At 47.5% G+C, this 15,562-nt stretch overlaps 1 protein-coding gene across 3 annotated transcripts in view; it reads right to left on the reverse strand.

The window, feature by feature from the left end:
• Nucleotides 1-15,562, reverse strand: part of ADGRB1 (adhesion G protein-coupled receptor B1) — a 394,945-nt gene that overhangs the window by 116,178 nt on the left and 263,205 nt on the right. The gene's annotated exons all lie outside the window — the stretch shown is intronic.

Genomic DNA, 15,562 nt, shown 5'->3' on the forward strand with positions numbered 1-15,562 from the left:
CCCCTCCAAGAGCTACAATTCCCAGAGCGGTTTAACGGTCAGTCCCACTTCACAGGGAACTATGTGAATTGTAGTTCTGTAAGGGGGACAGGGCATCTCTTCACAGCTCTTGCCACCTTAACAAACGGCAGCTCCCAGAATTCTTTGGGGGATGCCAGGACTCTTCACAGTGCCTTAAATGCAGGGTGAGAATGTGGTTCAAGAGCACATCTAATAATTGGACTGTGTGACATGGCCTTCACCCTTAAATATCCCTAACCTTTCCCTAAGGGGTTAATTTCTTGGTGGGGAAGGGGGTTCTCCACCCCCATCGTTCTACCCAGACACTGAGGTCCAGCGCCGAGGGCCTTCTGGCGGTTCCCTCACTGCGAGAAGCCAAGTTACAGGGAACCAGGCAGAGGGCCTTCTCGGTGGTGGCACCCTCCCTGTGGAACGCCCTCCCTCCAGATGTCAAAGAGAAAAACAACTACCAGACTTTTAGAAGACATCTGAAGGTAGCCCTGTTTAGGGAAGTTTTTAATGTTTGATGCATTACTGTATTTTAATATTTTGTTAGAAGCTGCCCAGAGTGGCTGGGGAAGCCCAGCTAGATAGGCGGAGCATAAATAATAATAATATATTATTATTATTATTAATTATTATTATTATCATCATTATCATCATTATCATCATAGCACATCCTGAATCTCAAGAAACGTACACCAAAGAATAACTTCCTTATATGGGACTCTTAACTTCATCACCATCATGCATAGCTTGCCATGCAGAATGTTCCTTCCAAGACATAGTGCCAAAGTTTCTCTTGATGAGAGCCAGTGTGGTGTAGTGGTTAAGAGCGGTGGACTCGTAATCTGGTGAACCGGGTTCGCGTCTCCGCTCCTCCACATGCAGCTGCTGGGTGACCTTGGGCTAGTCACACTTCTCTGAAGTCTCTCAGCCCCACTCACCTCACAGAGTGTTTGTTGTGGGGGAGGAAGGGAAACAAGAATGTTAGCTGCTTTGAGACTCCTTAAAGGGAGTGAAAGGCGGGATATCAAATCCAAACTCTTATTCTTCTTCTGCTGCTGATGCTTCCCAAACTCTCCAAGCTCCAATGGGAGACTTCCAAAGTCCTACAGAGTCTTCCCCACATGGCATGTTCTGGGCTGCATAGCTCTCATATGGATGAGGATGCAGAAAACCTCCTTCATTTCCCCCAGAGTTTTGCTTTTCCGCCTCTGCTGTCACAGAACTGCATTTCCATGATGTATAGCGCCAGCTTTCACACTTCCTACTTTCAGGGAACCAGGGCTGAGCTGAAATCTATCAGAAGACTTTCATTCTCCCGACCTTTTCTTTTTCCTCCCTCCATTTATTTTGTGATGGACCTCACTTTCTTCTCACGTTGCTAGACTTTGTGGAGGATGAAGAATGGTGGCCAGAGTGCCAGTCAAAACATGTTTAGGGGGAAAAGGAAATAAGCTATGGAAACTATGGAACTTGCTCCCATGGAGGACAGTAATGGTCACTAACTTAGACGGCTTTAGAAGAGGATTAGGCAGATTTATGGAGGAGAGGGCTATTGATGGCTCCTTGCCATGATGGCAATGCTCTGTCTGTACAGTTGGAGGCAGCAGTTTTTCCAAATACTGGTTGCTGGAAACCACAGGAGGGAAGACAGCTCTTTTGTTCAAATCCCGCTTGTGGGTTTCCAGTTGGGGCAACTGGTTGGCCAATGTGATAACGGGGGACTAGATGGGCCATTGGCTTGATCCAGCAGCCTCTTCTTATGCTCTTAAGTTCTTAAGCTGTGCTCCTGCCACTTTAACGATGAGCTCCACCATCGTAAAATTGATGGAGGGTTATCCTCCCTCTGGCGGGCGGGGGGGGGGGAGCTTTCTCCCAATTTCTCTCCCTGCTAATATGCTGGAAAATTTCCACAGGCTGTTTGCGCTACAGGGGACCTTTTCCGAATTCCACGTGGTCTGCTGAGCACTAAGGAACCCCTAAGCACCTGCCATGCTATCATGCATAGGAAAATGTCAGAACATTGGTCCACTTAGCTCATTACTGCCCACACTGATTGGCAGAGGCTCTCCGGGATTTCAGGCAGGGGGCATCATCTGGAGATGGTGGGGATTGAACCTGGCACCTTCTGGATGCAAAGCAGGTGCAAAGTTACAAGAAAGGAGATTCCGACTAAACATTCAGAAAAGCCACTTCTGCCCTGCAGAGGAGGCGGGGTTGCGGGTGTCACGCCCAACCCCCCGGTGACTGGGGGAATCCCCGGCCGCGTCACCCCTTTGCCAGCCAATCGGCTGGCTCTGGGGCGTGGCCTGCCCTATTTAAGGCAGGAGTGGTCGGGAATCTCCCTCTTTTGCCACCTACCAGCTGTTCCTGCTTTCCCCACCCTCCTGCCCTATAAAGTTTTCATTCCTTGACCTTGCTATGGACCTTGGTTGGTCGCCATTGAGGGGCCTGGTAGGAATTTTTCCACTTGGCAAATTGGCACCAGCCACTTGGTTTTCGCCTACCTCGTAGCAAACCGTCACAACTCCCGGTATGTGCGGTTAGGCATTGGTAGGGATATTATTATGCAGATGAAAGTGGGGAAGAAGCGCCATCACCTGCCCCACATATTGAAGGGTAGTCCGATAAAGGATTCTGGGGTGTGTGGTCCTGTCTGAAGCCTAAGGAGGTGAGGACCTAAGGCATGCCCCCTAGTGGTGGCCCCGGGGGAGTTCCTAGTTGATGTTCATCAGCAGGACTCCTACTGGTGGTTCACCTTTCCCGGACTTCTAGTGGATGGGCTCTAGATCAGATAAGTCAGATATAGTCGGTTAGGACCAATGCCTAAGCCAATACTACTCATCACCTGTAACCAATAAAGTTGTGGCCTTATTTAGCCCAATAATAATAATAATAATAATAATAATAATAATAATAATATTTTTTTATTTATACCCCGCCCTCCCCAGCCAAGGCCGGGCTCAGAGCGGCTTACAAGCAATAATAAAAACAAGATGAATGATTACAACTTAAAAACAAAAATAAAATACAACATTAAAATAATGGAACATTAAAATATTAAAATGTAGCCTCATCGCAGGAGAAGGAAAAGAAAGAAAGAGGAGGAAAAAAGAGAGAGAGAGAGAGAGAGAGAGAGAGAGAGAGAGAGAGGGAGGGAATCAAATTGGCTCCAAGCCAAAGGCCAGGCGGAACAACTCTGTCTTACAGGCCCTGCGGAAAGAAATCAGATCCTGCAGGGCCCTGGTCTCATGAGACAGAGCGTTCCACCAGGCCGGAGCCAGAGTTGAAAAGGCCCTGGCTCTGGTTGAAGCCAATCTAACTTCTTTAGGGCCTGGGACCACTAGGGTGTTATTATTTATGGACCTTGAGGCTCTCCGTGGGGCATACCAGGAGAGGCGGTCCCGTAGGTACGAGGGTCCTAGGCCGTGAAGGGCTTTAAAGGTCAAAAGCAGCACCTTAAATCTGACCCTGTACTCCACCGGGAGCCAGTGTAGCTTGAAAAGCACTGGGTGAATATGCTCCCATGGCAGAGACCCCGTGAGGAGCCTCGCTGCAGCATTCTGTACCCGCTGGAGTTTCTGGGACTGCTTCAAGGGCAGCCCCACATAGAGCGAATTACAGTAGTCAAGCCTGGAGATGACCGTCGCATGGATCACTGTGGCCAGGTTGGGGGCGGGAAAGGTAAGGGACCAACTGCTTGATGCGGCGAAGGTGGAAAAATGTCGCCTTGGCTGTTGCTGTAACTTGCGCCTCCATGGAAAGGGAGGCATCAAGGATTACACCCAAACTCTTAACGGAAGGCAAGAGTTAACCTTAACAATTGTACCATGTGTCTTTATTTCCACCGGTGGGGTGGGGCGGGAACTCGCCACACAAAACTTTCTGACAGTAAGAGCTGTTCAACAGTGGAACAGACTCCCACAAGAGGTGGTGGAATCTCCTTCCTTGGAGGCTTTTAAGCAGAGGTTGGGTGGCCATCTGTCATGGATACTTTAGCTGAGATTCCTGCATTGCAGGGGGTTGGACTAGATGACCCTTGCGGTCCCTTCCAGCTCTAAGATTCTATGATCTACCGGTGAGCTTTGCACATTGCAGAGGATCGTGGGGCAAATTTTGGATGCTCAGTTAATCTCTTGAGTCTCACAGGTTCCCCATGTGACTTAGGCCCTCATCAAATGGGCTGACAGGAGACCCACAAGATCATCCTTGGTGGGTTTTGTGAAAAACTGCTCCCCCTCCCCAACAATTTGAATGAGGCCCATGACACTGACTTTCCATGTTTCTGTCCTGAATTTTCTATCCCTTGCTGCTATTTGCCTAAGCAGCCTCAGAACCCGGCCTTAATCCAAAAAGATGGCCACCATCTCAGATGCCTTCATAAGAAGAACAGACACATTCTTCATGGAGGATGGGGCTATCACTGACTAGATGAGACTATGGCTATGCTCTGCCTCCATTGCTAGAGATAGGCAGGAAGAGTGATGATGTGCTCACAAGCTTTTTGCAAGTTTTCCATGGGGAAATCTGATTGACCAGGATGCTCAATTAGATTGACCTTTGCCCTGACCCAGCATCTGAGCTTTTTCATTTCCTTATGATCCCACCCAGGGGCATTTTGCCTTTGAGATGAACCCCACGATCGCTGAACCCCTGCAGTCTGCTCTAATTTGGCTTCAGAAGAGACCCCCAGACACGCTCCACAGTTCTGCACATTGGTAGAGATGTCTAATGGAGATGCAATCGAGAGAAGTTTGCCCTCTGTTCTTGAACTTCTTATTTCCGATTCCCCAATAAGCTTCTCAGAAACCAGAGCATTTCCCAGAAAACCATTTCATGAACACCAGCATGTGCAAAGATTATGAGAACCAGCCTAGGCAAAGACTACCCTGTCCCTGTTCCCCTCACAGAGCTGTTTAGCAAACAATCCCTCACCCAGCATGGGCCCTTCCAGCTGAAGGACAGAGATTTAGAAGACAAAGCTTCGAAAAAGAAGGACAGGCCCCTATTAACAGTGAAATATATGTTTGTGCAGTTGTGTTGATCTTATGCAATATAAGGTGCATTGAATCTAACTTCAGAAGGGAGAAGATCAGGTCCTTTCCCCCCAGAAAGCTTAAGGTTTAATAGAGATCTGGATCCACACAATACATTTAAAGCAGTAGCCTACTGCTTTAAGCAGTCCTAGCTTCCCCAAAGAATCCTGGGAAATGTAGTTTGTTGAGGGTACCAAAAGCTGTTAGGAGACCTGAAATGTACTAAGAATCGAGTGTGAATTTCATGCTCTTTATTCAGATCATAGTAGTGAGGAATGGAAGTTCCCCTGAAATGTCTGCTTTATATACATTATTTACATAATGGGCCCCACGTGATTGACTAATTATGGGATTCTCCTGTAGGCTAATCAGGTTTTTGATTCACTTCCACCTGGAATTGGATTGGGTGGCTTCTGCGGTCCAATCAGACTGCTGTATTCTGAATCCTATTGTTCTAGGGCCAATCAGACTGCTGCATTCTGAATCCTATTGTTCTAGGGCCAATCGGACTGCTGCATTCTGGATCCTATTGTTCTAGGACCAATCAGACTGCTGCCCTTTGGATTCTATTCAACTCAGTACATAACAAGACCCCTGATCCCTTCACAGCGTTACACTTCTCACAGTTCCCTGGGGAAAGGGATTGGCAAGTCAAAGTGCTTTGGGAATTGCAGCTCTGTGGGAGAAATTGGAACCTCCTGACAACTTTCAGTGCCCTTAACATACTACAGCTCCCAGAATCCTTTGAGGCAAGCCACGGCCAGTGCATATCATAGTGCTTTAAGTGTGCAGTGCATATTCAGTTATGGGCTTTGGGAATCTATTGTATGTACGTGAGTGTAAGAGAGAGAGAGAGAGAGAGAGAGAGAGAGAGAGAGAGAGAGATATTATTATAGTGGGTAGGATGGCTAATACATTGGTAGATGACCTCCCTGGAGGGATCTGATCACATCAGCTAGCTGTGGAGAGTAGGTGAGTCCTAATCATATTCAGCACAGAACATCTACCTGCAGGGTGATGTGGAGGCCTAAGGAGGGACGTGGATAATGAGGTGTGAGAGACCCAGCTCAGTCCATGGTTCAAGAGCTCACCAGGAGGGAGGGGAGTAGTTGAAGCCAATCCTTCAAGCCTTGACATGAGGCCTCATCACCTTTGTAGAGAGGCCAGGCTAGGAGGGAACACAGCGGTAATTGAAAGCACGAGGTACCTGTTACAGAACCACAAAAACGTAGACTCAAAAGGTACCCCAAGGACCACCTCCCCATTACCCGTGCAATGCAGATATGGCAGCAAATCAAAATAATAAGGGAGACAGGAACTGACTGAGGAGGTGAGGTGGGTGGGTATGTCAAAAGGACAGGAGGGAAAGGATTTCCCTCTGAATCCATTTGGAAGAGGCAAGTTTGGATGAAACACAGAAGCTGCAGGCGGGATGGCCATGGGGGCTATAGCACCTCAGCCCACATGGCTTTCTCATCACAGCCTCTGTAACGGCATTATGATGTCAGACGTAGCACTATGATGTCATCATAGAACTGCGTTGGAGAGGGGTGCTCCTGGGCTCAAGTTCTGCTTGTAGGTTTCCGACAGGCATCTATCTGGTTGGCCACAGTGAGAACAGGACGCTGCACCTAACCTGACGACTCACTCAGCAGAGCATGAGACTCTTAATCTCAGAGTTATGGGTTTGAGCCCCACATTGGGTGAAAGATTCCTACGCTGCAGAGGGTTGGACTAGATGACCCTCGGGTCCCTTCCAACTCCACAGTTCTATGATGACTAATAATAATAATAATAATAATAATAATAATAATAATTTTATTTATATCCTGCCCTCCCCAGCTGAAGCCGGGCTCAGAGCGGCTAACAACAGTAAAATAACACATAAAATCACACTTAATTGAAATACATTCTAAAATCAATTCATTCTAAATCAATTCAAAATCAAATTAATGGCAACCACTGAACTAGAGTGCTATGAGGATTACCAAAGGAGGGGGTCAGACTGTGCCTTGGCCAAAGGCCTGGTGGAACAGCTCTGTCTTGCAGGCCCTGTAGAAAGATGTCCAGTTCCACAGGGCCCTAGTCTCTTGTGACAGAGTTCCACCAGATCGGCGCCACAGCCGAAAAAGCCCTGGATCTGGTTGAGGCCAGTCTAACCTCCCTGTGGCCTGGGATCTCCAAGATGCTTTTATTTGAAGTCCATAAGGTCCTCCGTGGGACATACCAGGAGAGGCAGTCCCCTAGGTATGAAGGTCCCAGGCAGTATAGGGCTTTAAAGGTTAAAACCAGCACCTTAAACTAGATGTGCCATTGGCTTGATCTAGCAGGGCTCTTCTTTATTTGTCTTTAGATTTTTATGGATTGCCAGCTCTCCCTGCCCCATAGCCAAAATGGCCCCCCTTGCCACATTTCTGTGCTAATCCGCAGCCTCAAAACAACAACAGAAAAACCCTACATGAAAATTCACATGTAAATATGGTGATTGGTGGTGGCCACAAGCCCCCTTTCAGCCCAAAGCTGTCTTCACCTGCCATATCTGATGTCAAGGGTAAGGCTAAATGAATGTGGCTTTTGAAGACAAGCTCATGGACCACACGGGGAGCCCTGGTGGGCCAATTCAGACCCACAGGCAGAGGTCCCCCACTGCTGCAAAATATATGTATTACTTATTCATAGTAAAAAGGTAATTTGTAGTTTCAGTCCAGTGGATAAGTGAGTCAAAATCTGTGCATTAGTCTAGAATGTTATGGCTCAGATCATTCTATAATGGAATTTGCAACCATCAAGTTCTCAGAGTATCCTTCTACCACAAAATGCCTCCTCTGCAACCGTTGCTGGTGTGACTTCCTCCAGAAGCAACTTTTGGGTCAACCTCTCAGTAAGAAACAGCAATGCTTGGGCCCTGGGAATAGAGTGAATTAAGGACTCCTCTCCACTCAAGAGGAAGTGGAGCAGCCACAGCTCAGCAGCTCTGTTCTACTGGGGTCTTTTTCTGACCTGCTCTGAGGTCGGAATCTGGCTAGGATCCATCTGCCAGGTTGATTACTAATTCAGAGAGCAGGAGATGGAGTCAAAGTTAATTCTCCTCCTAAAAAAACCCCAAAGCAATTTTCATTTGCAGCCTCGGCAGTTTCAAGCATCCTTTCGCACCCCAAGGACAAGCAAGCTGCCCAGTTAGATTGAGGAGCATGGGCTTGCATGGACCACCGAAAGGATTTGCTATTTGAGGCTCAGGCATGCGGCAACTGCACACCTCTCAGAGGTTGCTAAGCATTCAGGACAGGCCTAGAGGCTCTGGCATTTAAGCAGTCTGGCACTCTCTTTCAGACACAGTGGTGCCTGGTGCCCTTTGGGTCTGGTAGGGTGGAAGGCAGGGAGACCGACAGGGGGAACCAGAGCAAATGACAGGCAAAGCCACTTCCTGGATATGTAAGAAGGTAGGATCACGGGTTGCACTGTGGTCCAAACCACTGAGCCTCTTGGACTTGCCGATCAGAAGGTTGGCGGTTCGAATCCCTGCGATGGAGTGAGCTCCCATTGCTGTGTCCCAGCTCCTGCCAACCTAGCAGTTTGAAAGCACGTCAAAGTGCAAGTAGATAAATAGGTACCACTCCGGCGGGAAGGTAAACGGCATTTCCGTGCACTGCTCTGGTTTCGCCAGAAGCAGATTAGTCCTCCTGGCCACAAGACCCAGAAAAGCTGTCTGCGGACAAATATCGGCTCCCTCAGCCAGTAAAGTGAGATGAGTGCTGCAACCCCGGAGTCGTTCATGACTGGACTTAACTGTCAGGGGTCCTTTACCTTTTTAGGCCAACTAAAGGTTGGTGGGCAGTTTCTCTTTCATACATCTCTATTCGGCCCTTGGGATTCTCCCCTGGCAACAGCCCATCCCAGAGGCCACAACTCCTTGGGTTCTTTCTTGTGTGGTTAGAATGTGCCACTGAATTGTGATCATGCCTTTTGCTTGCCCAGAAGGAAGATAGAGATAGGGCTGTGTGCAAGTCCTTAAATCTAGTGTCCAGATCATGAGAAGTAACAGTACCACTCTGTTCTGCCTTGGTCAGACCCACTTGGACTCCTGTGTCCAATTCTGGGCACCACGATTTAAGAAGGATGCTGGCAAGCTGGAATGTGTGCAGAGGAGGGAGACCAAGATGATCAAGGGTCTGGAAACCAAGCCCTATGAGGAACGGTTGAAGCAGCTGGCTATGTTTAGCCTGGGAAAGAGGAGGCTGTGAGGAGCTATGATGGCCATCTTCAAATATCTCAAGGGCTGTCCCATGGAAGAGGGAACAAGCTTGTTCTCTCCTGCAGCGGAAGGTAGGACTCAAATCAGTGGTTTCAAGTTACAAGAAAGGAGATTCTGACTAAACATCAAGAAAAACTTTCTGATTGTAAGAGCTGTATAAAGATTTGAACTCAGATCCTCCAGCCTCAACACTCCAGACCAATGGACCCTGCAGGATGAATGGGGGTTAAAGCCTAAGAAAAATGTAATGGGAGAGAAGTAAACAAACGCTGTGCTGTGTTTGTTTCCCTTGATGTTCTTGGAAGGCCATGAAGGTGGGAGAGAATCTGTAATCTGATTAGCAGCTATTACTCAATTATCTCTTTAAAAACCAATGAGATGACTATTGATCCAGTTATACCGGGCATGGAAACAAATGGAGACTGGCAGAGAGAATCGTCCACGGAGGGATTTCTCCATTTCAAAGCATCCTGTTTTCACAATCACACCAAAAGGAACTCCTGACCTGTGTAGAGAACATGAGAATTGGTTGATTTGAAAGCAAAAATTGTGTTAGCAAAGAGCTGGAGGAGAGGGAGAGTTGGCAGAGACAGACCAGGCCTTCTCCCATCTGTGTTTCCAAAGCTAATGGCTTCTAACAGAACCAAAGCTTTGCGAAGAGGACAAGATTAGTGAACCATCCGCCAATTAGCCACTGGGCCGGGGCGGGGGGAGAGAAAGCTCATATTACAGCTTTCAGTCTGAAGCCTTAATTAACAACAAAAGCACCTAGAAATCCATATCACCATCAAAATAAAACATATGGCTCACTAAACACCCAGAAGATTATCTGGGGTGAGAGAGAGAGGGGAGATTACCAGTCCCAGACATAATAACTACAGCTGCCACTGTATCCCCCTATATACTCTGTAGGAATCTGGCGACACGTTCTAGCAGGGCATTTGACCTGGCAGGTAAATGTGTGTGCCCTGTCCGAATCCAGAGGGAGACCCACTCTGTTTTTGACTTCTGCTTATAGCTGAAAAGTGCCCACACAGAACTGGATGGTGATTAGCAGTTCATCATCACTGCAGAACGTTTCCTGCTGATCCCAGTACTGCTTTTGTGAGCTGGTGTGCCACCGTGGCTAATGGAGGATGGGGAATCTGAGGTTCAGCTACCGTTTGGGTGGGCATTTCAAATTTACCCAGCTAGAGAAAGACCCACAGAGCTTGATTCCAGCCCTACTGCTCGCCGTCTCCTCCAGAACCCCCTTAGTTTTGAGAAGGAAGACTTGTAAAGACCTTTCTGGAAGTAGGGATGGAAGGATCTGTGGATTTCAGTTATCTGAGCTTTTCGCTTTTCCAATCCGTTCTCCAAATTTTGCAGCAATTTTCTTAGAAAAAGAAGTTGACCGGAAAGAGCATTGCATTGGCCTGTTGTATCTGGGATTTCAGTGAACGAACGATGTTGCGTTATGCTGACCTAGTTTAGGGTAGTCTGACCAGTTGTAGCTATCCAAGGTTTCACATAAAACAGAAGAATCAATTTTGGGTCCTCCCAGTTTCTGTTTTTTTCCCCCAACTTAAATGCAATACATCCCATTTTTGAATCAGTTTGCAAACATTTTTCCCCCCACACAGAATCATAGAACTGTAAAGTTGGAAGGAAACCCGAAGGTCATTTAGTCCAACCCCGTACAATGCATGAATCTCAACTAGATCATACATGACAGATGGCCACCCAACCTCTGCTTAAAAAGCTCCCATGAAGAAAAGCCCACCACCTTCCAAGGGAAACCATCCCACTGTCGAACAGCTCTTACTCAAAAAATAAAATAAAATAATATTCCTGGTTTTCAGTTGGAATCTCCTTTCTTGTAAATAAATCCATTGTATGCATGCTTTCTTATAACATATAGTCCCCCCCTTTCACATTATTGTGGTTGTGGAATTGCATCATAAAATTTGGAAAATTTCAAATATTTCAAAGGATAGTTGTGTTTTGGTTCATGTATTAAGTGTGATTTAGGTAAAGTAAAGGTAAAGGGACCCATGACCATTAGGTCCAGTCGTGGCCGACTCTGGGGTTGCGGTGCTCATCTTGCTTTATTGGCCGAGGGAGCCGGCATACAGCTTCTGGGTCATGTGGCCAGCAGGACTAAGCCGCTTCTGGACTAAGCCGCTTACCTTCCCGCTGGAGCAGTACCTATTTATCTATTTGCACTTTGACATGCTTTCGAACTGCTAGGTTGGCAGGAGCAGGGACAGAGCAATGGGAGCTCACCCCATCGTGGGGATTTGAACCACCAACCTTCTGATCGGCAAGTCCTAGGCTCTGTGGTTTAACCCACAGCACCACCCATGTCACTATATTTAGGTTAGATGATGTGGATTCCCAAATAGAGAACATTTCCCTTTTTTAAGGGAATGCAGATAACCGGAAAGGACAAAGAGGCAAGTACAATCACCAATGCGACTTGTCTGGATGAGACAATGAACGCAACAGCCTCCGACCCACTTCAAAGCCATCACCATCTGCCCCCAAAAAGAGGACACTGGATTAAGGATTAACTGGTGTTAAAACGGAGGAAGCTGTTGTTACACATTCAGCAAAAGCAGCAAAAATCAACCCCCCCCCCAAAATAATAGTCAAGAATTTGTAGATGCCAATGCATCTGGATTCCCAGAGCATCTCCTATTGTGCACGATCCCCTCTCTCTCTGGTTGAGCGAGAAAGACTTAAAAGTGGAGTAAGGGAGCTTGTCATTAAGAGAAATGCTTTGACGGCTGATCTGTGCAGTCAGCTGAGAGGGAAGGAGATACTGAGGGAACAAGAAATGGGCCACTCGTGTGTGGTCTATCCTGGGGGGAAACGACGGTAGTCTTTCAATTGCTCATTAGGACCAAACCTGAGAGCAGAGGAGAAAACCCAGGATGCAGGGGCAAAATAAATTGTCTCTGGCATCAGATATGTAGTAGGCGATCTAAATTCTAGCTGATCATTAAAAAACAACAGTAACGCAGCACCTTTGTGCTATATATCTGTGCCTTTCTGCATGATGGATTCACACTTGTTTGTTTTCGTGCGCACAGAGGAATTGGCGGGTGTTATTTTGTTCCACCCCACTGAGTCACTCGAGAAAAGAGATTTGTTTGCACACTGTGTATAAATATCTTATAAATATCAGGAATGAATGTTAAGAAGATAGCAAGGGGCTGGCTGGTGGAGTGGACGAAGGGACCATCTGGTCCAGCGTTCTGTCCCCATGTCAGCCAACCCAAAGTTCCAAGGGATAAACCCACAAGCATGGCACAATAGCCATCTGATGGCCAGTCTGGTGTGATGAATCAGGAGGGGGCTTGCAAAGGGGTGGAAAGTATAATTAAATGTGGAACAAGCTCTTTGAAAAATAATAATTTTTATTTTTTGCTCCTGTCTCCAATCAGAGACAGGGCTGGTCCAGGACTTTATCCTGCCTCAAGTAAAGGATGAGATGACCTTGCCCCATTGCATGCTGAAAACATTCAGCACTGGTGACCGGACAGCTCCTTCCACCACATCTATGGACAGTAGACTACTTTCGAGAGTACAAACCATCTCTCCTCCATCTTTCTTGCTCTTCCACCGGAAGCCAACTCATTGCCTACAAGTGCTGCAATGCAGCAGCTGAATGCGTCACAAGAGCAGAATGACACACCCACCTCTATGAGGACTGCTGGAGTGCAAGGCCTGGGCTGCCTGCCTCTATGCTTGATCACTTAGCACAGGGCTTTTCCTCCACTGGAGTGTTGGGAGTAGACAACCAGGCAAGATGGGTTGATAGTTCAGGGCTGCAACAAGCGAGCATCAGTGGGTGTACACTGAGTAGAACGTAGTGGAAGGAAGTGATCATTACTCACTGGACACAGAAATGCACTTTGCACATGCTCTAGTGGCATCATTAGATACATCCAGGGAGAAGGCTCATGAGAAAAGTAGTGGGGGCTGCTGCTGCTGGTGGTGCTGCTGCCCAAGGCGGGTGCCTCATTCTGCCTAATGGTGGGGCTGGCCTTGGCTTTGGAAAGAGTCTTGTCCCCAGCATGCTAGAATGGATAGTTGCAACCTTAGCTTCCCACTTAGCTTCATTCACTTGTACTCACTGGGGGTGGAAGATGAAGGACAGAGGAAGAGATTTGCTGGTGAATTTAAAGGCATGGACTCCCCTTTTACTCAGTGGATTGAAGCTACTGAAGTGCATATTTCACATGGGCCTGGGACCTTTGAGTTCTCTCCCGGTTCCATTTCTATATGAAGTCATGGAAAGGAGGATATTGGTCATGGTACTGAATAATAATATAATAAATTTATTATTATTATTATTATTATTATTATTATTATTATTATTATTATTATTATTTTGTACCCTGCCCATCTGGCTGGGTTTCCCCAGCCACTCTGGGCGGCTTCCAACAAAGACCAAAAATACACTAAAATGTCACACATTAAAAACTTCCCTGAACAGGGCTGCCTTCAGATGTCTTCTGAATGTCAGGTAGTTGTTTATCTCTTTGACATCTGATGGGAGGGCGTTCCACAGGGCGGGCAAGAAGGCCCTTTGCCTGGTTCCCTGTAGCTTTGCTTCTCACAATGAGGGAACCGCTAGAAGGCCCTTGGCACTGGACCTCAGCGTCCTGGCAGAACAATGAGGGTGGAGATGCTCCTTCAGGTATAAAGGGCTGAGGCCGTTTAGGGCTTTAAAGGTCAACACCAACACTTGGAATTGTGCTCAGAAACATACTGGGAGCCAATGTAGGTCTTTCAAGACCAGTGTTATGTGGTTTTGTCAGCCGCTCCCAGTCACCAGTCTAGCTACCACATTCTGGATTAGTTGTAGTTTCCTGGTCACCTTCAAAGGTAGACCCAGGTAGAGCGTATTGCAGTAGTCCAAGCAGGAGATAACTAGAGCATGCACCACTCTGGCAAGACAGTCTGCGGGCAGGTAGGGTCTCAGCCTGTGTACCTCCCCTTTTACCCAGTGGATTGAAGCCACTGAAGTAGCTGCCCAGATGCCTGTGGGAAACTGCCAAGCAGGATTCGGCCACAAGAGCCCTCTCCCCTCCTGTGGTTTCGAGCAACTGGGACTCAAAAGCATTGCTGCCTCCAGCCGTGGAGGCCCAGCCACCAAGTCTAGTAGCCATTGATGGCCTTCTCCTCCATGAATTTCTCTAATCCTCTTTTAAAGCCATCTAGGTTGGTAGCCATCACCAAAGCTTTTTCAGATCAAGATACTGTAATTTATCGTGCTTATCTTTGCCACGTCAGTCATGCGCTTTGGCACATCTGTTTAATTCCTGGAACAAAACAAAAAAAAACCCCCACAAAGCCTCTATTCCACTGTTGCAAACGCATCTCCCCACCCCCTCTGTTGGACTTTTGCTCCTGGATCTGTGAAGGAAGCTCCTGTGACAGCTGGATGGTTCGGCCTAAACATCCCCCTCCCACAATGAACCTACATTTGACTCAAGCTGTCTTGTCCTATTTGCAACTCCGGGAAGAGTGGTTGCCCTGTCCTGATCCCAGCTGAGAAAATGCTGAATCGCTTCTTGCTCTCATCATTATGCTGCATTTGCTGCACTTGCCCTCGATGCATGACACTTCGCATTAGGGCTGTGAAGTCCGCGGAAGGGCCCCTAGCTCAGTGGTGGAGCATCTGCTTCAAATGCAGAAGGTCCTAGGTTCAGTTCCCGGCATCTCCAGGTAGATGACACTGCCGGTCTGTGCATATAACACTGAGCTAGAGGAACCAATGTTGTGACACTGCAGAAGGTAGCTTCCTATATCTCTAGGTTATGGGGGTTGGGGGTGAGAATAGTAAAATGAGATACAGTACTATATATGCCTTCCATGCTAAGAATAATTCTACCATACCTCTACATTTTACAAAAGCTATGGTTTTCCCAGTAGTGATGTATGGAAGTGAGAGCTGGACCATAAAGAAGGCTGATTGCCGAAGAATTGATGCTTTTGAATTCTGGTGCTGGAGGAGACTCTTGAGAGTCCCGTGGACTGCAAGAAGATCAAACCTCTCCATTGTGAAGGAAATCAGCCCTGAGTGCTCACTGGAAGGACAGATCCTGAAGCTGAGGCTCCAAGACTTTGGCCACCTCATAAGAAGAGAAGACTCCCTAGAAAAGACCCTGATGCTGGGAAAGATGGAGGGCGCAAGGAGAAGGGGACGGCAGAGGACGAGATGGTTGGACAGTGTTCTTGAATCTACCAGCATGAGTGTGACCAAACTGCAGGAGGC

This window comes from Podarcis gaigeae, assembly GCF_964106915.1.
Source record: "Podarcis gaigeae genome assembly, chromosome: 7".
Lineage (NCBI taxonomy): Eukaryota > Metazoa > Chordata > Lepidosauria > Squamata > Lacertidae > Podarcis > Podarcis gaigeae.